Consider the following 25,644-nt stretch of genomic DNA (forward strand, 5'->3'; position numbering starts at 1 on the left):
CGACACGACGTTCGAGGCCATGGATGTGCACTGTGATAATGCACGGCCGTTATCAGTGCCTCCGGGACCGGTCCGCGCGGTCGTGCCTCCTTATCGGCCGTTATCGATGCAACATCGGATAAAACCGCGACGCCGCACAGTGGTCTGTTTCGACAATCCAACTGGACGACGTCTAATCCTTCGCACTCGAAAGTGTTCTCGTTTTTGAAATCGGTAATATTTTTTAACCGGTTAACTGTGATTGACCAGTATACACGTCATCGTAAAGCTTGACACGATACTAATTCGTTCAGCGATGAATTCTTTATTTTCTTACATGAACATGTCATTCTTCTTTGTTTCGCTTTGACCTTTCATTAACCCTTTGCACTCGAGAGGTGACTCTCGATCACCACGTGATTCGATACAACAAAACTATGAAGTTGAATATTTAATATTTCAAATTAATTATTAAACTTTCGAGTGCAAAGGGTTAAAATATACTCTACGCGCATTCGTCCTGAGTTCAACGAGTACACACTCCATTTTTCGATTTTATTGCGCGCAGAACGAGAGGTTTTTTCAACTAAGTTTCACAGTTAACTGGTTAATTAGATATAAATGATGTTCCTTGAAACTAATAATTGGGAAAACGTACGTAGACGAATCCTTTGCACTCCAAAAGGTTTTCACTAAATAGACAATGTCGTTTGATGAGATGTAAACGACATTCTTTGAAATTGACGAAGAAATCAGGTATAAATTAACCCGTTGCCTTACAATAATGTGTCAGACTCGTAATGAAGATTTCTGATAGATGAAAATTATCAAATTTAATATTTAAACTTTTATTATTGATTTATTTCTCAACTATGATCGATACAACTATTTTATCATTAATAATTCATTGAAAATCAAAAAAAGTATATTCTGTGACAATATTTGGTACAAAGTGTAGTAATTGATATCAAAAAAATATTTCATTTGAATTCAAAGAGATTAGATAACACTGTGGTTTGTTCAATTCTGTTTGAAATATCATTTTCAATAGAATTATTTTATTGGTTATGATTCACCAGAAAAAGGAAAGCAATTTATGCCATATCTACGTTTAATTTAAAGAACTATGATTAATCATTGAAAAATGATATATCATTTGAATTCAAAGGAATTAGACAACATTATGATTTGTTCAATTCCATTTGAAATCTTCCTCGCGAGTCTCACACGATGTTCTAGTGGTTAAACTGAATTCAAAGTCTTCATCACAAGCTTCACTCGTCATTATACAACAATGGAGTTAATTTCCCCCAAAAATCGGCAACGATCTCTCACGGGAAACAAGGGAAAGGCTGAAACGAGCTTGAAACAGGCTAGCTGCGTGACGAGACTGGTCGCAGCAGAAGCGTTCCTCGGGACGAGTCCGTACCGATTACAAATTCAAATTTAACGACTGGCCGCCGCCACTTGGCAATTTAAATCTTCAGATATCGCTGCTGATTGAAACGAATCCGACCGGACTCTGAGATTGGAAACGGTTGTTTAATGTCTGCCAGACGGAGCTACACGCGGTGGAGACACGTTTCCGAGGAATACGCTTTCCATAATACGCTCCGATCCATTTTTCCCCTTTCTCCCCACGAAATTGTTTGCTCCATCGACCGTGATCGCTTTCGATCTTTCTTCCACTCGCGAGTCACTCGTCGAACGATCGAATCGTGTTAACAGTGAACCTATCAGATGGTCAAAGGGTATAGCATTACATGGGGGTCAACGGTGGCCTTAACACTAGTTTACGGGCATTTATTGTACACTTCATTCTATTATTCCTAAAAGAATTGATGCTCGTTTATTTAGATTGTGGAAACTGGAGATTTGATAGTAGGTAATTGGGGTACATGTCAGTGTGATCGCATCAATCAAAATCGGCGTAAACATTTACAAAATAATATTTCTAAAATTCGTATTAATTTTTCTAAAATTAGTATTAACACTAAACCTACCGAGCAGTTACGTTTTCTTTCTGAAATTCCTCTACAGAAACTTTAACCCTTTGAACTCTGTAGGCTCCGATATTGCACCAGCAATAATATTAGATATTTTAATGAATCTTAAAGAAACTACCCTACAATTATTCGATTTTCACATCCAATTTTTGTACTAAGGAAAATAAAAGATCTGAGAAGTGTTATAGCATTTTTCATTTTCGCTAGGGATACTATAAAAATTAGTTGCAATTGCTGATAGATTATAAAATCATGCTCAGGATTAAGAGTGCACCTATCGAGACTTTAATTGATTAATCATTCAGTTCGCGTATTCCAAAATAATTTCATTAACCCTTTGCACACGAAAGTTTTTTACTGGAAATATTCAATATTCTCTGATGAGATACAGACGATGTCCTTTAAAACTAATTAATGAGAAAACATATGTAAATTAAGAAGGAAAGTTATTTTATTTCAATATTCCATATATTGATGCATCATACAAAGCTTAATATTATATATAAGATTTCATAATTTTGCTAATCAAATCAAGTAATGACTGAGAGTCACCTGTCGAGTGCAAAGAGTTAATAATTTTTCAGAGAAACATCCGTTATGTTTTCAATAATTGCAAAATGAAGAAATGTACACTGTAGTTTCAGTGTTAACCCTTTGAACTCTGTATGCTCCAACATTGCACCAGTTATAATACTAAATATTTTAATGAATCTTAAAGAAACTACCCTAAAATTATTTGATTTTCACATCCAAATTTTGTACTAAGGAAAATAAATGATCGAAGAAATGTTATAGCATTTCTCATTTTCGCTAGGAATATCATAAAAATTAGTTGCAGTTTTTTTCCATATAAATTGTACACCAATTTTCCTCTACCTCAAGCAAGAGGGTAGTTAAACAGTAAATTTCTTTCTTGATTAGTAGCAATTGATTCATCAATACGCAAACTGAATTGTAAATTAATTAGAATCTTAATAGATAGAATATTAGTTTCCACAGAGGAATTTCAAAGTTGATTTAACTGCTCGGTAGTTTGTATCAAGCTCTTTCCATTGGACAGATTTCTTATTAAAAAAAGTTCCTAATGAAATCTATGTAACACTGTTTTTACAACATAAAGAGAAATCGCGTAGAAATATGAAAACGTATGGATTGGGAAACGAAGCTATTTGATTGTAATATTTCATGAACCGAAGCGTTCGATAATAAATATCGAGGGGGTAATACATTTCGCGAATTTATATCCTGTAATCCCAGGAAAACGCTCGTTGCAATACGAGACAGATGCACCTTTGCAACGGAACGATATCTGTGCGCGCGAACGTAAAAAAAGAAAAGAAAAGAAAAAAAGAATCATTTCTACCGCGGAACGAACTGTTGCGACGCGAGCAAATAAACTCGGAGTAGAAAAGTGGATCGGTAAATGTCAAACACAAGATCGAAAAGTTTGATTTAAACCATGGGACGGATGATAAATTACGCACGAACTGCATCGCAACATGGTTGCACTTCGTGCAGATGTTATCTCACCGTCACATAAATTAATCACACGTCTGATTCGAGTAAAACGGAAATATTCGGGACGTTCGTCTAATTCGAATTCAGCTTACCAATTGAGAATCAAGAGAAACCATCCGATCTCTTGTTCGTGAGCTACGTGAGCCAATAAATTAGTCAAGGCTGTAATAACTGCATATTCATATTACGAACAGGAATATTTGTATCTGATGTTACATTTAACAAATTTCAATATTATCAATTATATTTTTTGGTTTCATATAGCTTTTGTCATAATTTCTAATATTTAACGAATACAGATATTTATATTTAATGTTACATTTCAGAAACTTAACTTCATTGTTATCGATTATATCAATTCGTTGGTTTATTACACGTTTTATTATAAGTTTTAATATTTAATGAATACAAATGTTTGTATTAAATATTGAATTTAGCAAATTTAACTTCATTATCATTAGTGAAATCAATTTCTTGGTTTCATACAACTTTTATTGTAGTTTCTCGTATTTAATAAGCTTTTACTCGCATGAAATATTTATGTTTGCGCAACCTTAACCGCTCAGCTATCGGTGCATTCGCTTTTCATAGCATTAATTTGATTTAAGACTTATGGAGATCGGCAAAAAGACGTTTCCATAAGGAAATTCGCTAGCGCGACCCGAGGGAAAGAAGGAAAAAAGGAGATCCGAAAGGATTAACAATTTCTCGCGTGCAATCGGATGTCGAGCAGCTCATTAGAAATCTGTCGCATTTAATTTGAAACGCGGCGAATGATTAATCGCTCGTAACCTGTGACGTAACATAGTTGCATTGTCCGTGGGCGTTGACAGGCGGCCGTAAACCAATCGCGTGCGTCCTTTCGATCGAAACTCACGCATCAACTACGATCACCTTGCGATCCTCCGTTTGCCCGTGGAATTTCAGGTCACCCCGTAAATAACATAGCTTGTTTCATGCCAACTTCTGGCGTAAGAAATAAATATTTACATGTTTTTTGAAACTATCGACGTGCTGATCGTTTTCGTGAATTTTTTTATGATAACCTTGATAACCAAAAAAAAATTGTGTTCACATATTTTTTAAACTGTCCACGTATCGACCATTTTTTCGTAATTATGGTAATTTTTACTGTAAAAAAATTGTTTCTGCGTATTTTTTCGTGGTCGATGTATTAACAATATTTTCATTAGTTTGTGGCGGTAATCTCTACTGTAAAAAAAAGGTATTCACATATTTTTTAGTCGTCGACGTATTGACCACTTTTTCATCAATAAATTATAATTTTTACTGTACAAAAAATTGTTTCTACGTATTTTTTCATGGTCGATGTATTAATATTTTCATTAGTTTGTCATGGTAATGTAAAATCTTCTACTGTAAAAAAATTGTATTCACATATTTTTCAATCGTCGATGTATTGACCGTTTTTTCATCAATTTGTTACGGTAACTTTTACTATGAAAAAATTGTATTCACGTATTTTCTCATCGTCGATATATTAACAATATTTCCATCGATCTTTCTCTGCAAACGTCCATATGAAAGATTAATATTTACGTACTTTTTGAATCGTCGATGTACTGACCATTTTTCGATTAATTTTTCCATGCTAACATCCCACGTGAGAAATTAATATCCACGTATTTTTTAAATCGTGAAAGTATCGACCGTGTTTCGAATAATCTTTGTAATTCTATTTTTTAAAAAATTCGCTAATTTTCCGTTGAAAAATTCCTAATTAAGTGCATAACTCATGAAATGGCATTATATTTCTAGAATTTCTGGTCTCTAGATAGAATCGATTCGATCTAATCAATTAAATTGAGCTTAATAATGCGTTCGATTGACACTGAGACGATGTAATTATACAATACGACGTATTTTGCCCGGTAATGTCACGAGTCACTGCACTGCACCGTCGAAAGAATAGATCGAGTTGGAAAATGTTCGTCGTTCATATTCATTGCGATACATGCATATAAAACGTGATTGGTTTTATACACCGGCAGATCAGCCGAGTGAAACCTTTATAAATAGTGAATGACAATTACGTTGTGTTACTTTCGGTTCGATGCTGGGACACCTACGATTATATAACTATATAAATTTTAACGATTACTCTGAAACCTCCAATAATGTTTCCGATAAAATGAGAAAGATTCTTGACAATCCTAAAATGACCAACTGAATTTTTAAATATACAGTTCACACTCTAAATTTACCCTTTACCACTCAGAATTCACCCTTGTGCAAATTAAAGTTGTCTAAAACGACATTTCCTCCAGCCGTCCTAATAATAAAATTCAATATAGAACTACTGCTTCATAATTAAAAATTCGATTACACTTCTAGAATAATGAACATGAAATACTCATTTACATGTAGTGTCATTTATAACCATTTTCCTTCTACTATTAGTGGCCATTTTAATATATAAATATTCATACAACAATGACAACGATTTATAGAAGGAATAATTACCAGAAAATGATTAATATCATTTTATTTATAAAATACTATATTATCAATACTACTATTAACAATATAATTACTAATATAATCAGTATGTAGCACCTATGAATCCTACAACTCTCACATGTGCTACACAAATATATATACATTAATACTATCAACTCAATCAACAATAAATAATTCACAAATGAAATTTATAATATACTATTAATTACATTATTACAGGACGATGTAAATACTGACAAAACCTCTATCTCAAACCAGGTTATTAATCTCATTCCCAACACTCCGCGAAAGCAAAGCCTTACTCCCAAACACGCAATGACCTACTGTCAAATCTTCAACAAATGAAATTTACAATATACTATTAACCCTTTGCACTCGGGAGGCGACTCTCAGTCGCCACTTGGTTTGACGTTTAATATCGAACTTCGTATAATGCATCACTATGTGAAATATTTAAGTAAAATAGTTTTGTCTTAATTTATTGAAATATTTAAGTAAAACAGTTTTGTCTTAACTTACTGAAATATTTAAGTACAATACTTTTGTCTTTAATTACATTAGTTCCAACAAACATTGTTTCTATTTTACCAAAGGGGGTTAAATATACCTAGCAAAAAACTTTCGAGTGCAATGGGTTAATTACATTATTACAACACGATATAAATACTGACAAAACCTCTATCTGAAACCACGCTGCTAATCTTCCCAACACTCGCGAAAGCAAAGCCTCGCTCCCAAACACGCAATGACCCCTACTGTCAACACAGAGAATCTTCCAGTCACCTCTATCTCCCTACAACGCAATTCTGACCACCCAACTGGTGTCTGCCACCCCTCGACTATCCAAAACTCAACAATCTCCACCTTTCTCTTACCAGAAACGAAAAGTGAAAACCAAAAAACATAAAAAAAAACAAAAACAGAGAACAGCGTCGCCGAGCTCCCCGACCTACTCCCGGTCGCTCCGATACGCGACCTCGGCGCGCACATTCGTTCACGAACCTACCTCACCGCCTCGCCCCCGAGGGAGAGACACATGTAAACAAAACTCGGTCCGCGTCCTACAAAAGCCGCGCACCGGTGCGATCGGGCCAGTCGTTCGGCGGGAAATCAACACTCGTTTGAAGAAAAAAAGGGGAGACAAAGGTTGAAGCACGGGTAAAGAAGGAATTAGAGGTCTAGAGCGAGGGACAGTGACACGGAATGCTCTAGATTGTCTGATTAGAACAATTCTGAAATCATATTGTTCACTGCAACACTGGTTTCCATGTGTTTTTCTGGCTAAGATTGAATGTAATGGGGATCGTAATGGTTTCGTAGGTTATGTTTGAAATATTTGTTACTTAGTTGTGTACATGGTTTTCAGTTTTGTTGGTGTTGCAGGGAAATACTTTTGCTTTGTTTGAATGGATTTTTTTAATAATTATAGGGATCCGCGGTTTTCAACTTGAGGCTGACCTTGTGGGAGATAAGGTGTTATAGAAAGGTCACAGGTGGAAAGATGACCTTTGTTAATTGGTATTATTAATAGTAGTTTTGTTAATAATTAATATTGAAGATAATAATAGAGATTACTTGATTGATGAATCTATTATTAGATTTCGAGGTTGAGAACCCCTGTGCGTGACCAATGTTTCTCAAGCATAGAAATAAAAACATTCACAACGTGTCGGTGATCATTTTCATATTCTCCATCTATCGAGGTGAAATGTTCGAAAGAAAACAGAATGCGATTTTCTAAATGAAGAGAAAGCTAGTTATATGAATTTTTAAGATCACGTGTCTAGTTAAACCTACTCAACGCGTTCACCCTAAATTTACGCTCATCCTACATCGACACCCACATGCAACAGTCGCATAGTTGAAAATCAACAGCAACATTCAAACAATATTCCCAAACCCGATCATCCCCAAAATCGCCAGGTTCCTTACATCTACTACCGAACACTTCTTTAACACTATAAACCTACTTACTCAAATGAACAACACAAACCTCATACAAATTAATCCCATCAACTGAAACTTAACAAAACCCGCGAACTAAAAACTAAATACAACTCCATAAACAACCTCAACTTCCCTCAAATTCCTCCAACACCCACACTAACTGCCCCACAAACCACCCTCTACCCGCCAAACAACCTAAAACAATCCATTAAACACCACACAACATTACCAACCCCGACCTTCAGTCAAGAAACCGACTCAACCCCCAACCCCTTCGAACTCGACAACTCTACAGCCAATAACGAACGTATGAAATGAATGCGCGATAATAGTACTCACATAACAACGCGGTGTACACCGTGAAATCCTGTTGGGCCGCAGCTACAGGCACGGCAGCGGCGGGGCGGTCCCTTTCTATCGCGCGGCTCACGCAGGCCCCCCGAATCGGAAAAACACACTTGGCACAACGCGGCAACACGTGCAACCACACGTCACTGGGTCGCCGAGGGCTCCGATCCAATGGCGGAATCCGTTCTAAACGGTTTTCGGGTATCTCCAGAGCGGCGCGCGGCCGGCCCGGCCCGGCCCGGTCCGGTCCGGTCCGGTCCCCCGGTTACGTGCGAACAAACACAACCACGCGAAACGAGCACGGCGACGGCCACCAAGAGGGAGAAACTATCAGCGAAATCCGTGGCACCGGTTCGGCCGGCCTCGCCTGCTCGCGGAACCACGCCGTCGTCGTCGTCGTCGGTTGGTCTCCGTCGTTTTCGTCGTCCTCGTTCCCCCGCTTCGTCACTTGTCGATTCCCTCTTGGTACGTCTCTTTCTCTCTCCAACCCTCTCTCTCTCTCTCTTTCTCTCCCTCTCACTCTCTCTCTCTCTCTCTGTTTCGCTCAGACTCTCCCGCCCACAGCTACTACCGCCGCACTCTCTCCCATGCACGCTCTCCTACAGGCACACACGCACGTACACTTGCTTTCTCTCTATCCCACTCTCTCCTATCTCTGTCTAGCCGGTGTAGTGTGCGCGCGCGCGCGCTCCGGGTTTTTCGTTCTCTATCTATCCGGCTGTTTTCACGTCGGCACACAGGGAGGACACTAGGCGGCGAAAGTGTGACGTTCGAGTTTCGTTTGTTGTTGTTTGTCCGTGGTGTGCGCGCGACCGTTGCCTCTCTCTGTTCTTTTCGCCAGCGGTGCTCCTGTACTCGTCAGACGACGACGACGACGACGATCGACGCCGCCGTTAGTAGTCTTATCCGTGGTTAGACCCGAAGCGAGCTACGCGCACATATGTATATATATATATATATGTATATATATATATACATGTATATATACATACACGCACCGGGAACGGACGGACCACCGAACAGGAATCGATGACTGGAGGCCACCGAGGCCGACGTGTCGCGGCGTGCGTCGCGCGCGTGGATCGCCGTGGAACGAAACGGACCGGGAGACACGGTTCTACTTTTACTTTTGCCCGTTTTCGTTTTTTGGCGTAACTGTTACCGCACGGTTACAAACTCCGCTCACCGCTGAGAGTGCAAGCGCGCGACTGCGGCGCCGTACGCCGCGTATGCGCCGGCAGACTGTTTCCGCGGCTCGCCGCCGTCCTCGACAGCGGCGCCATCGGCGAGCCACTGCCCCGGCACGCCGCCCGCGAGACGCGCGCCGGATTTCGGCGAGGAGGAATACGAACGCGGCGAGAGAGGCCCGTGCCGGACGCGATGCGGTGGTTTATGCGGGACTCGAGCTTTCACCCTTCGCGGACCAACGGGCTCCGAACTTCAACCCTTTGCTGTCGAGAGCGACTCATAGTCGATAGATGATTCGATACAGCGACATTGTTAACTTTGGTATTTTTCATTATAGTGAAATATTGAAAGAAAGCTTTGTTCCATAATTTATGGGTGACTTGTTGATATATTTATTTTAAAGAATCTTGTCTATATTTAATTAGAAAGCATTGAATATTTCTAGTGAAACTTTCGAGTGCAAAGGGTTGACCCCAATAGTTGAATATTTTCTGAGATACAAACGATATTTTGTGCAACTCTAAGAGAAATTATATCTATGAGGAAGAAAGCTATTTTATTTCAATATATCTCAAATTGATGCGTCACATGAGGTATAATATAATATAATAGTCAATTCAGAATATACAACTAACCTCAAAAACAATTCCAATTTAAAAACTCCAAAGCTATCTTTTAACACCTTCGGTAGAAATAGCCTTCAAGTGCTCGCAGAGATAAAGTCACTAAACCCGACCTAATCTCTCTTGAAAATGTGATAGTTTTTAGTTGTGCCGGTCATGCTTGCTAAGTACATCATTAGACAGGGTGTTAATGGCGGCCGGGGGATGACGCAACGACGAAAATTCCGAGCGTTCACCGGGCTCGCGTCCAGCGCGGACACGCTGCACGCGTGCAGCCCGCGACGTGTCGTCGTGTGTCCGCGATGAATTCAGCCAGCTTCGGCAGCTCGAGCTATTGAGTCACTCGCTATAAATTAATAAAGGCTCCGCTTGTTTTGACGGTGGGACGCGATGGTTATTGACCAGCGAAGCAATGAACCCGACGGACGGTGTGTCGTCGCGCGATTTCTGAAACGCGGGCTCCGCTCGTTTCTGACAATGAGTCATCTCTGGTTTTCGAGAATGGCCGGCTGCCGAACGCGGCGACGATGTTTTCGTTGACTGCATTGTCTTCCGCGCGCTAACCTGACGCGGGAACGAGAAACCGAAGGTGAAGGGACTGAACCCTTTCGGTGAAGAACGGTATACAGGTGTCACGAACAGTTTGACCCTTTGAACTCTGTAGGCTCCAATATTGCACCAGTTACAATACTAAATGTTTTAATAAATCTTAAAGAAACTACCCTACAATTTTTAGATTTTCCACAAATTTTGCACTAAGAAGGAAAATAAAAGATCTGAGAAATGTTATAGCATTTTTCATTTTCGCTAGGGATACTATAAAAATTAGTTGCAGCTGCTGATAGATTACAAAACCATCTGGAGTGCTAAGGGTTAACATGAAACTAGCAGTTAACTCCTCGTGGACAAATGATTTAATTAGTGAAACAGCAAGAGATCAGCACATAGTTTTCTCTTAATTAATCAAGCGATTGATATATAATTTAGCTTCATATGTTGAAGGTTTTGTATGTTTCGAAGAATCTTCGTCCGCAGAGGGTTAAATTGACTTCTCGAAATTTCTCTATGGAAACTTCAAGAGTGCATTTATTGGGGCTTTAACCCCTTGCCCTATGATTTGTTTCTTAATTGATCGATACAACTACTTTATCGTTAATAAGTTAATAAGAACAACAAAGTTTAATGCTTATTCTATATCCACGTTTACTTCAGAGATTCACGGTTGATAATACAAACGTAATATTCAATTTACATTGAAAAAGAATTGATAATACTTAGATTTTTCAAATTCAATTGAAAATTTTCGTCTCGAGTCTGACACGATATTCTAGGTCAAGGGGTTAATTGATTTATTTGCTCTAAATCAGACGTTTACAAAACTAACTCGTGAAAACTAACTGCGGTCGCATAAGAATAAACAGTTGTAGGATTGTTATACGTAAGTAGTTTATTCAAAATTCTGCGTTCAAACATAGTTGAATCTATCAGCGAAATAAAGAGATTAGGAAATTGGCGGCGACACTTGTCATATGGGAGAAAAGTAAATTTTTAGTTTTCTGAATGTAGTCTGAGGGAGCTAAAATGTTGAATGTCCATGGTTATAAATGATGCCATTTTTGATTGGGTTGAGGGAACTTATCGAGATTAAGTAGGTTTGTAGAGGAGAGCTGTAGTTACAAACTGAGATATCAAGCAAAGCTATATCTTATTTCGTTGTTGAGATATAGACGAAAGTTCAATAGTCCGCAGGCACCCTCGTAGGCGATCGGTCAGGTCCCCGGCGCGCGTACGGGCCCGCGTGACTGACCTACCTCGAAAATTGGGCCACTGGAGCAGATCCAGTCGGCTAATGAAAAAAACGAAAGAAAAACACTAGAGAAAAATGATCCCCAGGTATTTCCCGCGGAAAATGACACGGGAAAGAGGAGATTTTCGTCGAGTTGGAGACATGACAAACGCTATAAATGAGCGCGCAGAAAAGAGACAGAGAATTCCAGGTCGACGATTCTCTTGGAAATCGTTGATTAGCAATCTATTAACATAAGAGACAGTTACTAATACTAATTAGTATTTGCCACTTTACTATTTCCTACGTCTACTAAGCAACGACTTCATATTTACTATAGACCGATAACTAATTAACAAAATAACATAACATAGAGAAACAGCAGAGGAGACAACCAGTAATCCTAACTACTAATACTAATAAACCAAGTAACTAATTCACAAATTCAAACTCGATTTCTCTTGCTTTCCCATTAATTCAAACTTGATTTCTCCAAACATCTTCAAACACGCAAAAAAATTAAGAATCAATCCAACTCCAAAATCAAACCCCATGCCCACCAATACCCACTTCCATCAAGCTTAAACAATCTCAGCCCCTAAACACATGCATCCCTCAGTCCCACCAAAGATTCTACTAATCACCCCAACAACCCAAACAGCAAACGAACAAACCAAAATACAACCTGCAACATAAATCCACCAACATACCATCATCGCAAACCACCGAAACACCTCCAATCTCAAGTTCCCCACGCATCCCTCAAAATCCCCTCACAACAAGTCACAGCCACATTCTCAAAATGCGGAGCGCACAGCTACATGTCCCTGGCGAACACAATAACCCGAAAAAAACAAAGGGAAAAACGACAACAAAAGAGCCCCGCGGACAGCGAGACAGAAACGAGAGCATCGGGTAAGAGGGAGAAGGAGGAGAGAAAGAAAGAGCCCCCGGGAGAAACGAGAGGAGAAGCAGTGGAAGGTTGGTTGCATTCTCTCTGCAATCTGTGGTAGGAGGCATGTAGGACGAACGGATGGAGAACGCCGTCGTATTACTTCGCTGCGACGCGACGCGACGCTTTCGACCGTGCTGGAGAGGAGAGGCACGCTGGTGGGGATTGTAGCGCGCGGAGGCAGCGAGGAGTGGGGCGAACGGAGGGGAGGGGGCGGTGGAGGGGACGAGAGAGATAGAGAAAGAGAGAGAAAGAGAGTGAGAGAGAGAGAGGGACAGCGAACGGTCGACGAGATTGTCGGACGAGCGAGGATGAAGGTGCCTGGGCGAAAAGAGGAGCTAGGCGAGAGCGAGACGGAGGCGAGACCGGCGAGTCTCTTGGACAAGTGAAAAACAAAAGTGCATCTCGGCAAGATGGCCGTCGCTTGAACGACTCTCAAGGTTACGGGACCGGCGTGCAGGGGGAACGGAGTGGCGGCGGCGGCAGGCGGCAGGCGGCTGCGAATCGCCGGTGTCACGGTGTATATGTGTGCCAACCCGATTGGCTTTAAACTTTAAACGGGGACCCCGTTATTTATTTCGACGGACCCCGGGCCCCGTGGGTTCGCCGGTTGTGGGAATTTTCGGGCTCGGTTAACCCCCCGATTTTTCAGCTTGGACACTCCGTTGGATGATTCCGTTGTTCTTGGGGATTTGCGGAGGTATGGGGGATTTTGGGGTGATTGTCGGGGTTTAATGTAATAGTTGATGGGGTTGTTGAAGGGAATTATGTGTTATGTAATTATGGGAGGGATGTTATTTGAGGGCGATTTTTGATGGTTCGTTGGAAGTTTTGGGATTGGTTGGATGTGGTTTGGTGTGATTGTGTTTGTATGTGGTTATGTGGGAGATTTTGGGGTGATTGTCGGGGTTTAATGTAATAGTAGATGGGGTTGTTGAAGGGAATTATGTGAGGGATGTTATTTGAGGGAGGAGATTGTTGATGGTTCGTTAGGGACGTTTTGGTTTGGCTTGGTTGGATGTGGTTTGGTGTGATGGTTTTGGTGTGGTTGTGTATGGGGTTTTGGGGTTTGGGGTTTGGAGGTGGTGGAGTGGATTGTTTACTGGGGTGTTTAAGTGTTGATGGGACTGATAGTAGTATGAATTGGCAATTGAATTGTTTAGAGTAGGTTGAGAAGTGATGTAGAGAATGGGGTTCGCGAATTAATTTGTTTCGATAAAATTTGAGTAGGTTGAATGTTAATGTTCTTGGTTAATCACGAAGTCGATAATTCAGATCCTCGAATCATACCTCAAAACATGCACAATCCACTTTCACATACATGCAAAAATTCCACTTGGAATCCCCTGCCATCCACACAATTAATCGCCTAATTAAATCAAATAATCAAGTTTCTCCCATAATTAGTTACACCACAATAACCATACCATACAAAAACACTCCTTCAATCCATCCGAAATCCAACAATTCAATCCAAAAGCTTCAAATATACATCTGACTATTACTTAAGTAGAACCTGCCAGCCACGATCAGACATTCCCAATACAACACTGAATAAATCTTCAAATATCTCAAAATCAAAGTACGTTATAAAAATACCCTAGCACAAAAATATTGCATCAATATCTTTCTCAGACATCTGAAAAATATTTTTTAAACCACACATTTTAATATCAATAAATTATTAGATAATATTGAACACATGTACAAGAAACGTATACATTCAATTTTCTTTCTCATAATTCTTTCATCGAATATATTATACATATATTATACAACATAATTTCCTTCCTAATTATACCACAAGCTGAAAAACACCCCGTGCAATTTCGTTCAGGGAAAAAGTAGCGACGCTGGTCGCGGAACGATTTGATTCAGACAAAAAACAGTATTCGTACGCTCGGTTCACGTTGCTCTCGCCTTACCCCTGTTCTCATCTGCGCTCCGACCAAGGTTACCACCACCACTACCGCGTCCCATCCTTCAGCTACACGCGTCGAGAGGAACGCACACCAGCCCGCTCGCCGGAGCCCGGTGAGAAATGGCCCAGGAATGCGCGAGCGTGAAACGCGTCGCGCGGAATCGGTGCACTTGCTTCCCCCTCGCTCCTATCCTGTCGAACGCGCGAAATTTACGAACAGTCTGGATTTAACCCCTTAACCCATCCGAGACTAAGATTTTTTCAAAGGCGATCAAGAGTCAACACTCTTCGATTTAAAATTGAAAATTTAGATAGGACACGTCGGATTTCATCGAAGTTTTGAGCTTTTCGAGTTGAATGTAACAGGAATGTTAATAATTCTATCGATTAGCGTCGTCGATGTTATTTAGAGAGTTTAAAATGTAACTCTGACTGGAGGAGTAGTGTTTAGAGATGAGGATATATTTAGATTGTAGAATCATAGAATTGTGAAAGGAAATTTGGTAATTAAATTCAATTAAAACTATAAAATCTGAATTATTAAATTATTTATTAAAATCTTAATTCAATTTTGTCTCGATACGTGAAATATATTAGAATAAAATAGCTTTGTTCCTCAATGTACTTGTGATTTCCCTATGAGTTAGTTTCACGGAATATTTGTTTCGTCAAAAAATATTGAATATTTCTAGCGTGAAACTTCCGAGTGCAAGGGGTTGTTTTATTTTTCTCTGAAGAATGGAATAATATTCCAGTGAATAAAAGTTAAAGAATAATATCCTATCTTATATAATAGTATCTTAATTATTGCGTTTCCATGTTTGTCGTCGTTGAGGAATAGTTAATCACATAGGCGTACACATTCAACATTAAACGGAACAACTAAAAGATCAACTGTTGCGTAACCTTGATTCAGGTCATCGACGATCGACCGTTGATTAAAAATTCCATCGATCACCGGAAACGATGTGCTTACCGCGGTAACGATGGCGATCGAAATTCTAACGAAGAAAAGAAAAAATAAATTTGTCAGAAGTGGGATTCGAACCCACGCCCACTGAAGTGGACTGCGACCTGAGCGCAGCGCCTTAGACCGCTCGGCCATCCTGACCTGTCGTTCCGCATGCGGTAAAGAAGAAAAATCAAAAGGATGAAACCGGCGTCGCTGCGCCGAGAAACTGGTCTGCCGTACTAAATTTACCTACGAGCTAGGCGAAAATAGCTACCCGAGAACCAGCCGCGGAAGGTTTCAAGCAATGCACCGACAAACGAGTTTTTTCCCCCCTCGCCGATTATTTCGTCCTCCGGGGTCGAGCGACACGTCGAAAATCATCCGCTCGTATTCGTACGGAACGCGACGCGAGCAGACGACACGTTGCGGTAGGTCGAAATTGTCGAGGCTGGGACAAGGGGCAGCCCTTCTTTCGTCGCTCGCGAAATATTCATCCCTTTGCGTTTCACGATTTGCTTCGTCGCGAAGGTTCATTTGTTTCATTCAAGTTTTTTGATGAAATATTGATGGCGATTTATAGAATGTATGGGGGTTGAGAGTGGAACAAGTAAAGGAGCAGACCTTCTTTTATTAATTTTCTGGAAAACATTAATCCATTTGTATTTGACGATATTCTTCGTCGCGAAGGTTCATTGTTTTTTTATGAGATATTGATGGCGATTTATAGAATGTATGGGGATTAAGAGTGGAACAAGTAAAGGAGCAGCCCTTCTTTCATTAAATGGCTGGAAAATATTAACCCCTTGCGTTTGACGATTTTCTTCATCGTGTAGGTTCATTTTTTCTTTTATGAGATATTGATGGCGATTTATAGAATGTATGGGGGTTAATAATGAAACAAGTAAAAGGGCAGCCCTTCTTTTATTAAATGGCTGGAAAATATTAACCCCTTGCGTTTGACGATTTTCTTCATTGTGAAGGTTCATTGTTTTTTGATGAGATATTGATGGCGATTTATAGAATGCATGGGGGTTAAGAGTGGAGCAAGGAAAGGGGCAGTCCTTCTTTTATTAAACATAATATATTAACCCTTTGCGTTTGACGATTTTCTTCATCATGAAGTAGAGAGGCAGTCCTCTTTTTATTAAGTAGTTAGGGAATATTAATTCCTTGCTAATTTTCTTACTGTAAATGTTCATTGTTTTCTGATAAAATATCAGTGACAATTTTTGCAATTAATATAAAGGAATGCGAGGAATGAATTAATAAAATAACAGAATTATATTATGATAATCTGTGAAGTGTATGATAGAAAAGTAAATATTGAATATCAAACTTCGCAATTCTATAATTATGTAGTTACACGAGATACTGGTTCTCAAGGCCGAAGATTCCGAACCACGAATCTCCGAGCAATTTTAATCATACGGTTCCATGAATGGCACAAGTGTTCGTGAAGATGAATGACAGATACGGTTCGCTTATCAAACCGAAACGCCTTATCGAACGTTCACCTCCCGGACGGATGACACACGAAAAAAGTCTATAAATTGTTTGACAATCCTCGGCGAAACTTTATTTTTATTTTCGATTACATAACGCGACATATAAATAATCAAACAGCAAAACGTTCCTCAATTATATACACCAATGGTTCCTCATTTGGATGACCTTGAAACCTCTTGTCAGGGTTATCACTACAAAGAACCTTCATCCTTACATGTTACCCTCAATTATCCTTTTAAAAATGCAGACTAAAATGCTTTCAATTTTAATATAACAATACTAAAACAATAATCTAAACATAACGTAACAATAATACATCAATAATATAATAATAACATACCAACAATATACAAATAATATAATAACAAAAATAACATAACACCAACATCCAATCAAAAATACGATTTAAAATCGCCCATTAACACGTTCACTGCCACGAGAATTTTAGGCATTCTATACAATATTCCTTATTCTTTTATAACAATGACAAATCTTATAGTAACCCATTCACAGCTAGCATGAAATGTGTGATTTCATTTGTACTTTGAATTTATTTTGCTTTATATTATGATACATTTCAAATACAACCAAGATTGTACCAAACTGGCAATCTCTCGCTACGAGTATATTCGTGACTGGCAGTGAATGGGTTAAACAAAACCTATCCAAAATCACCAATCCAACAAACCAACCCTCTCACCGAGCAACCCTCAAAAACATAAAAAAAAACACTAACCAAAATTTGCAACTGAAAACCCGAATTCAGCAATACGTTGGTCCACTGTAAAACAAACGGGGCAGCCGTAAACAATATAATCGTCCCACATTGTTCCCCCGAATTCGCCCTTTACCTTCGACGGTGCGCCCTCCAGACGTCCCAGGGAGACGGGGAGCACCTGTGCCGAAAGGCCAAAGGGAACCCGTCGAAATCGAGTCCCTTCCAGGCTAGACCCAGCGAATTGCAGTTTCCGGTGCAGGGGCGACGCGTTATGCCCGCATTGAGCGTCGCTGCGTCTCAAGGCCGGACCGTCCGAGAGCTAAGGACGACGTTATGTTCTCACTCACCCCTCCCCCTCCGACACCCCCCACTCGCATCGTCGTTCACTACACGTTCGTCCTCAGTTGTATGCATTTCCATGCTCGCCTCCGTGATATCCCCCCTCTCTCACTCCCCTCCCACTTCAACGCGCCGCTAAACTCATGCAGCTCCATCTACCGTTCAATCCTCAGATCATATACAGGGTGTTACAAAAAATAAAACCTTAGAATATTGATGTAGGCAACGCTGAGATAGAGTGACTCTGACGAGCACAGATTGAGGTTTTTTCGAGGAAATTCGAAGATTGAAAGTTGATTTTTATTGTTTCACGGTATGGTAGGAAGAATGGCTTGGTAGTGGTAATACAGACATGATCGAAGAGTATGAGTATTGTTGTCTATAATGTAGTTTTACGTGTCGAACGTTATTACGGAAAGAGTGGAGCGATAAGATTGAACGATTGTGCTCGAGCGAGCCAGTGGACTAGTTGCGAAGCCACTTGTGTGAAATCGATATTAGTAACTATTACTTATGGTTTTAACAGTTGGAATTTTAATGGAAATGAGAAGTCGGTTGAGGTGTATTGCGAGAATAAGTGTTTTCCTTAGTTTCACTAGTATGAAATCGATATTACTAACTACTACTTTTGCTTTTAGCAGTTGGAATAGTGTTTCTGATAGAAATGATAAGTTGGTTAACACTAGAACTACCAGTCAAAATGACTGGTTTCGATTTGGTTATTTAGTAATTATATCTTCGAAGCATTCAATATTCGAAATGCTTTTGAAAATAAATAGTTTCATGCGAGTACTATAATAAATGCCTGAAGAAACTGAAAGTAATCTATTGTTACAATTTTTATAGGAATTGCATATTAATCGTATTAACCCCTTGGCCTATGATTTCTTTCTCAACTCTGATCGATACGGCTATTTTGTCATTAATAATTTATTGGAAAAAGAGAAAAATTCTAAGCATACGTTATGCCTATAATTCCTTTTAAATATAATAGTTGATTACAGAGGAATAATATTTACTTTGAATACGAATGAACTGAGTAATATATATATTTGTTGAATCATGTAGAAAATCTTCACCACGAGTCTCACTCGTTGTTATAGGGCAAGAGGTTAAATGCTCGGTAGATCTAGTGTTAAGGTATGTTATGAAAACGAATGCGTTTTCCCTAGTTCCCGTTTAGAAGTCAGAGTTGACAGTGAAACCGAGATGAGCAAACAGGCCTACAAGCAATTGTGCTACCGTTCGCACGAAATCCCTTTATTCCCTATCAAAGAACGAATGTACAAGGAGTCCGGCAAAAAGATAGGTTAGAAGGGGAGCCCGTGAACCTCGGTTTCCGCCATTCCGGGACGCCATCTTGACAAATGACGGTCTCCGGCTGAAAGCGAAAGAGATCCGTCGCCGCGCAAAAACCGGACTACCACGTAGCCGCGCGCGAACGCGAGCGCATCGAACATCTGTAACTCGCAGCAACAAAACTGCTAGGCGGTCCCTGCGAACCAGTCCGCGCGGCGTGCTGACATCCTCGACAATGCTCCTTCAATAAAGTCTTGAAACTGTCCGTTTCTTTCGCGGCCGACCCCCCACAGGTGTCTCGCGCAGTTATTATTCCTGTGGACCCGTTTCCCCGTTCGCCGGCCAGCTGAACATCTACCGGCCGCTCTGATCTCCATCACAAAAGGCGTCCGGCTCGCCCGGAGAAGAAAAAACGATGCAACCTGGCTGGTTGAGACGCGAAGCTGCGTTCGAACATGTTGCGCTCGATTCCTAGGTCGCCAATCGGAAGATCGGGGATATAATAGCAGTTTGTAGCTTGGATCGAGTGCTAGGAGCCCTATCGACGAATATTTGTAATTATTACTACTAATGGTTAACTATTAGAATTGTTCTTGACTTATATTCAGCATCTGCAGGATATTTGGATGTTAGTTGTGATAGTTTGATGACGGAATGCTGATATTCGTCCTTGGGAGATTAAGTTTCAATCTTATGAGCTCGGTCTTTATTCAGCGCAGAATGTAGGGGTTGATTGAACAGTAGTGAACTTTGAGCTGTATCTCGGGAACGAAGTGAGATACAGATCTGCGTGGGGTATCGGATTGTAGCTGGATCTGTCCTTTACAAGCGTGCTAAGCTTCAATAAGATTGATCGACGCAATCAAGAATAGTATCGTCTAGAGCGAGACTCGATGCGCACGCGACGTCAACGGGACACGATTGCGATGCACAAGTTTCAGCTCGTAACGCACGATTGTGCAATTATGTAAGAAGCTACGTATAGATCGTCTAACTAATGAATCGTACTTTCACTGTTTCGCGTTTCATTCCGATAGCTGCGTTCGTTCTCGAGATACAGGCGGAAGTTCGGTAGCTTTTAACCGGTACTTGGCAGGTATATCTGATTGTTATCCGAAAACAATTGATTCCCGAAGCAACGTCAATTGGAATTTGTTCGGTGAAGTCCTCAGTTTGAAGTTCGACTCCTCTGTCAACCTCTTTCAAGTAATTATTTCTCCCCCCGGTTTGTTGTTTCCATTCCGAACAAAAAGCGGCTAACCCTGCTAAAAAGAGACGAGCGACGCGCCGCATGTCTTGCCCGGATTCCAGATGCCCCGCAGGAAAAAATCCGCTGCATCGGGCAGGCCTATAGCTTTCGTAGCCTATTATTCGACCTTGGCTACGCGCTCGATGCCTGCCTTCCACCTGTTTTCACCGGAGAAAAAACGAGGATGAAAAAAACCGAGACGGGAGGAACGAATGTGACCTTGATAGTGAATCCTCCTGAATTATCCTCGGCGAATCCAGTTCCTCGTTACCTCCTTCCAGGAAGCGGTCGCAGGCTCGAATTGCATAACTTTTCGGTTGCCATACTCAGTGTTGGTCAGAGGCACAATAAACTCTGTGCCAATTCGATACAATTTTCCAGAGAAAAAGTGTTATTCCTTCGTTTCTCGAAAGTCTGATTTGGGACTTTGTAACTTTTATTTCTTTAATATTATTATTATTATTATTATTATTATTATTATTATTATTATTATTATCATTACTATTATTATATTATTACTATAGCATTATATTATTATTATTGTTATTATTATTTCGCAATTATTCATTACATTATTCGCAATTCGATTAGAACAGTAAAATTCCACGATAAAGAGATAAATGAATTCAGTTGAATTTTTAATTGGTAGTGATTAATCTACTTTAATATAGTTTTAATACCATTGCCTCTTTAAAACGATGAGCTTATACGGTTATGACGTCCCAAAAACTTCCACCTTAATATCGAGGATGACGTCCATTGGCGTCTCCCCGTCGACGACGCGTTAATCCGTAGCGTTCGAAGATAGATGCGCCGTTGGAAATTGGATCGCAGATAAAACGATAGTATCGGGAAATGAATTCAGAATGGCGGAAGCCGTCTGCAGGATGGACGCGACTCGGGATTCTGAAGCGGTTTTCTTTCATGCCGAAGACTTCCGTTCTATGCGAGGAATGCGAGTATAGTAACCCAGTGACATGTAAGGAATCCTAACGAAGCGGAGCCCTTACTTCCTACACGCCGGTGACTCAGAGCGACGCGCGAAAACGATGCTGCGCTCGCGCGCGTATCCATTATTCCGTACCAATACGACTTGGCCGAGCGTAGCGGAAAAGACGGTCTATCGCGTAGTTTAGAAGACGTTCCGTATCTTCGTTTTGCAACGATCGAATGACACTATTCGTTTAGACGAATGTAAATTTTCTATTGAAGTTCTGGAATTTCTTTTTCTGTTTTTAACAGAAATTCAAATGGTAACGCTTTGAAGTCGAATTTTGATGCTTTAGAAATATTAATGATAGAATGACACTATTCATTTAGAGAAATATAAATTATCCATCGAATTTCTGAGGTTTCTTTTTCTGTTTTTAACTGAAATTTAAATGGTGACGCTTTGAAGACGATTTTTGGCGCATCGAAGGCTTTAAAGTTTTGTGTATAAAGTGTCGAGTTGTAAATAATTAATTTAATTATTGAAGTAACGAGGGAGCGATACATGGTTGTCTTCTTTTGTAGATTTTGAGACATTAAAACATTATTTTGCTTTTATGTGCTTTTCTGTAGTTACGTTTTCTATAATTCTAACTTAATCCAATTCCGTAATCATACATCTCAATAGTTCCACGAATAATTTACATTTTATGTTTAAAAATCAAAATCACTCGTTCATGTTTATACTCAAATATTATTGTTATTCACTTAATCAACCTGACCAAATCTTCAACAAATGTGTTCAATTCTACGTGTTCTGCTACACCCTGTAGATCTGCTGCCGAATTATTCGTCGTCGATCCTGTTTATTAACTGCGAGGGACCCTCTCTCTCTCTCTCTCTCTCTCCTTCTCTCTCTTTCTCTCTCTTCCTCCTCGCCTCTCCCGATCGGGACGCGTTCTCCTTGGGACGGCGGAGTTACTCAATCCCGGCCGCCATCGTCGCGAAACAAAACTGCAACGACGCGTCGGGAATAACAGCCGTTTATTTTCGCGGAATCGTCGATCGGTTCGCGCGAGCAGTAATAAATTAGAAGAATCGTGCCTCGAGCCACGCCGTCGCGGTGCCTGGGTCTACTGTGACCCGGATGCACCATTGAAACATAAATTAGAGATGATTTATATGAAAATAACTGTTCCGTAAGGTATGATCGAGTAAGAACAAGTTTTACGATTGACAAAGTGTAATAAAATTTCTGTTAGTCGACGAATTTGATGGTCTTGAAGTTTCTAAAAATGTTTGACTGTATTAATGAAAATTTATAACTATATTAAAGATATAGAATGACATAGAAAGATATAAAAAACATTTAACTTAATTAACAAACAAACACTCACTTTCCGCGACAAGTTTCATATACGTACTTCTCAAAGATCTTAAATCAGCTAATTAATCCATCGAAATTTCGTTAAAATTCGTGTGACAGAGACTGTACTGTACATTTAAGAGATGATTTAACCTTTACCGAATAAACAGACGAGCGAGTCCTAATTTACAGTTCCACGGTTTCGATTGGTTACTAGTAAAATTCATCGATCAACCAAATCCTTTAGTCAACCAGTGACTATTTTATAGTGTATGTCTACCATGAATAAAAAAAAAATCAACGAGCAGAGAGTTGAAACGCGATCAAATTCTATTTTACATAATCTTCAGTCCTCGTGTAGCGTACATGTCGCAACGCGACGAATAAAATGAAAATTAAATAAGAAAAAATGAAAATTCATCGATCAATCGAATTCCTCGTTCATCCAGTGATTGTCTTATACCATGAATCAATGAAAAATCAACGAGCAAAGGGTTGAAACGCGATCGAATTTCATTTCGCATAGTCTTCAGTCCCCGGGCAGCGGACGTGTCGCAACGCGAAGACGAAAGGAGTCGGCCGCGACCGTCAAGATGGCGTCCGGCCGCGTTAAATAAGAATCGTCCGCAAGGTGAACCGTTTTACGCAACACCCGTTGACCGCAGGAATATTTCCCGCGAGGGACCGCCGCGCCGCGGGAGCGTTTGAAATTCCGCCCATGGAAACCGGTCCGCGACGCGTCTCGGTTCCTTTCCTCGATTTCGACGGGCCTGCCGGCGACTTATTTATAATCGCCTGGCCCGGCGAGCGACGCACAGTAAGGCAAAACGGCCATTTTCTGGAGAAATCTCGATAACGTGACCCTTTGCACTCGGACATTTTCTATGGGAAACATCCAACGTTTTCCGGTAAAACGTTCTTTGAAACCGACTAATGAGAAAACATGCGCAAATCAAGAAACAAAGCTGTTTCGAATATTCCACATATCGATGCATTATACAAAGCGTAACACTAGATTTACGGAACCCGTCAATTTATATTGCATTTTTTAATTATTTATTTAGTATCAGTTCAAGTCAATTTGGTTCGTGCAGTTACGCGAATACGCATTGCAATAGTCTGGTTTTGAAATTATAATTTTCGCAATATATATATAGGCGAACACCTAGTTTTCTAGAGACAATAGAATAAAGTTTAGAATAAACGTAAATCTAGTGTTAATATTACATATAACCTTATAATTGTACCATATCAAATCAAATGTTGTCACCTCTCGAGTGCAAAGGGTTAACACTATTTCTACCAAAGACAAACGACATTCGAAATTTTAAACAACTTTATCGTTAGTAATTGGAGAAAAGAATGTTATACTTATTGTGTGTCTGCGTTTATTGAAAATGGTAAAGGTTGATAATAGAGTAATATTTGATTTGTGAAAATAAATGAATGAATGGCATTTGGATTTGTCGAATTCAATTTAAAATGTTCATTGTGTTCCCTTTGTTGTCAGTACGAGAAATCTCGCCATTTCTTCGTGACAAGTTTATCGTTAATCATTTCGATAGGAACACATTCGTGACCTTCGATTTTCGCTATGTGAATAGTCGAATTTCGGGGTTTTGTCCACAGGCGGTCGCACTGTGCGCCACGCCGAAAAGGAGACGTTGAAGGGTGCCGGGGCGAGGCCGCACCTTAGATCATGTACAGGGTGTCCCGGTGGAAATGCTGGTGAACGAAGGGTTGAGGGTGCTCAGGGTAACGGTGAAATATTTCGGGAAATAAGTTGTTTGACGATTTTGTACTTTACGTCTCACGTACATCGCATCAGAAATGTTGAAATATTTGAGAGTGCAACGGGTTAGATTTAATTAAACATAAACAAGAAGTAAACGTAAAGTTTTTCCTATTTCATAGCGAATAAACAAGGATAATATAGTGGTCGTAACTGTGTAAGAGGTCGTAGTTCAATGGGTTAATGGTGTAAGCGACAGTCGCTTGTAAAAGTTCAAAAAGCAAATCCTTTCAATCTATTACTTAGACAATTGTAAAACAGAATTTATTACGAAAGATTGAAAATTTATATTATATACCCACATACCAAACTTATAATTATAAGTTCACATTAAATTCGAGAACTTTTTAGTTGTGGTTCCTGTTAGGCTACGTATCAGTTTTATAACCGTCGTTTCCTGGGTGCTATATCCGTTCCAAAACAGCACTGCATTCTCGGAACGATCGTAATTCCCTAATCACTAATATGAATTTAATTTCTATAATCATTCTTCAGCCACGTGTGTACTACAACAATATACAGTGGCGTTCAAAAGTTTTCAACCAGATCGTTTCTAGAATGTTTCTTCGATAGGATGAATTTGATACTATTTCTATCAATATTAATAAACTATAAACAATAATTGCTCTTACTGTGTCCTCTCATGCAATGTCTCTTCATACATCATAACAACAAAACATCTTGAAGCCTTTATTATCTAAGAAAACTTCCAAAAACCACCTGTGAAGTTCTGAACATACTGAA

At 39.9% G+C, this 25,644-nt stretch overlaps 1 protein-coding gene and 1 non-coding gene across 5 annotated transcripts in view; both read right to left on the reverse strand.

Annotated features, from left to right (window-relative positions):
- Positions 1-25,644, reverse strand: part of Ecr (ecdysone receptor) — a 233,166-nt gene that overhangs the window by 176,785 nt on the left and 30,737 nt on the right. The window contains exons 1-2 of one of the 4 annotated variants that reach the window (XM_076364574.1): positions 9,278-9,530; positions 8,271-9,207 (exon numbers count right to left, since the gene is read on the reverse strand). The exons of 2 other annotated variants lie outside the window; for them this stretch is intronic. The gene's annotated coding sequence lies outside the window, so the exon portion shown is untranslated. Of the gene's footprint in view, positions 1-8,270; positions 9,208-9,271; positions 9,531-25,644 lie in introns of those variants that run through there. One more of the 4 variants, XM_076364573.1, reaches the window with a different exon arrangement.
- On the reverse strand, positions 15,777-15,860 carry TRNAL-CAG (transfer RNA leucine (anticodon CAG)). Its single transcript has one exon. It is a non-coding gene; the product is annotated as a tRNA-Leu (tRNA).

The sequence above is a fragment of the Nomia melanderi genome, chromosome 2 (genome assembly GCF_051020985.1).
Source record: "Nomia melanderi isolate GNS246 chromosome 2, iyNomMela1, whole genome shotgun sequence".
Lineage (NCBI taxonomy): Eukaryota > Metazoa > Arthropoda > Insecta > Hymenoptera > Halictidae > Nomia > Nomia melanderi.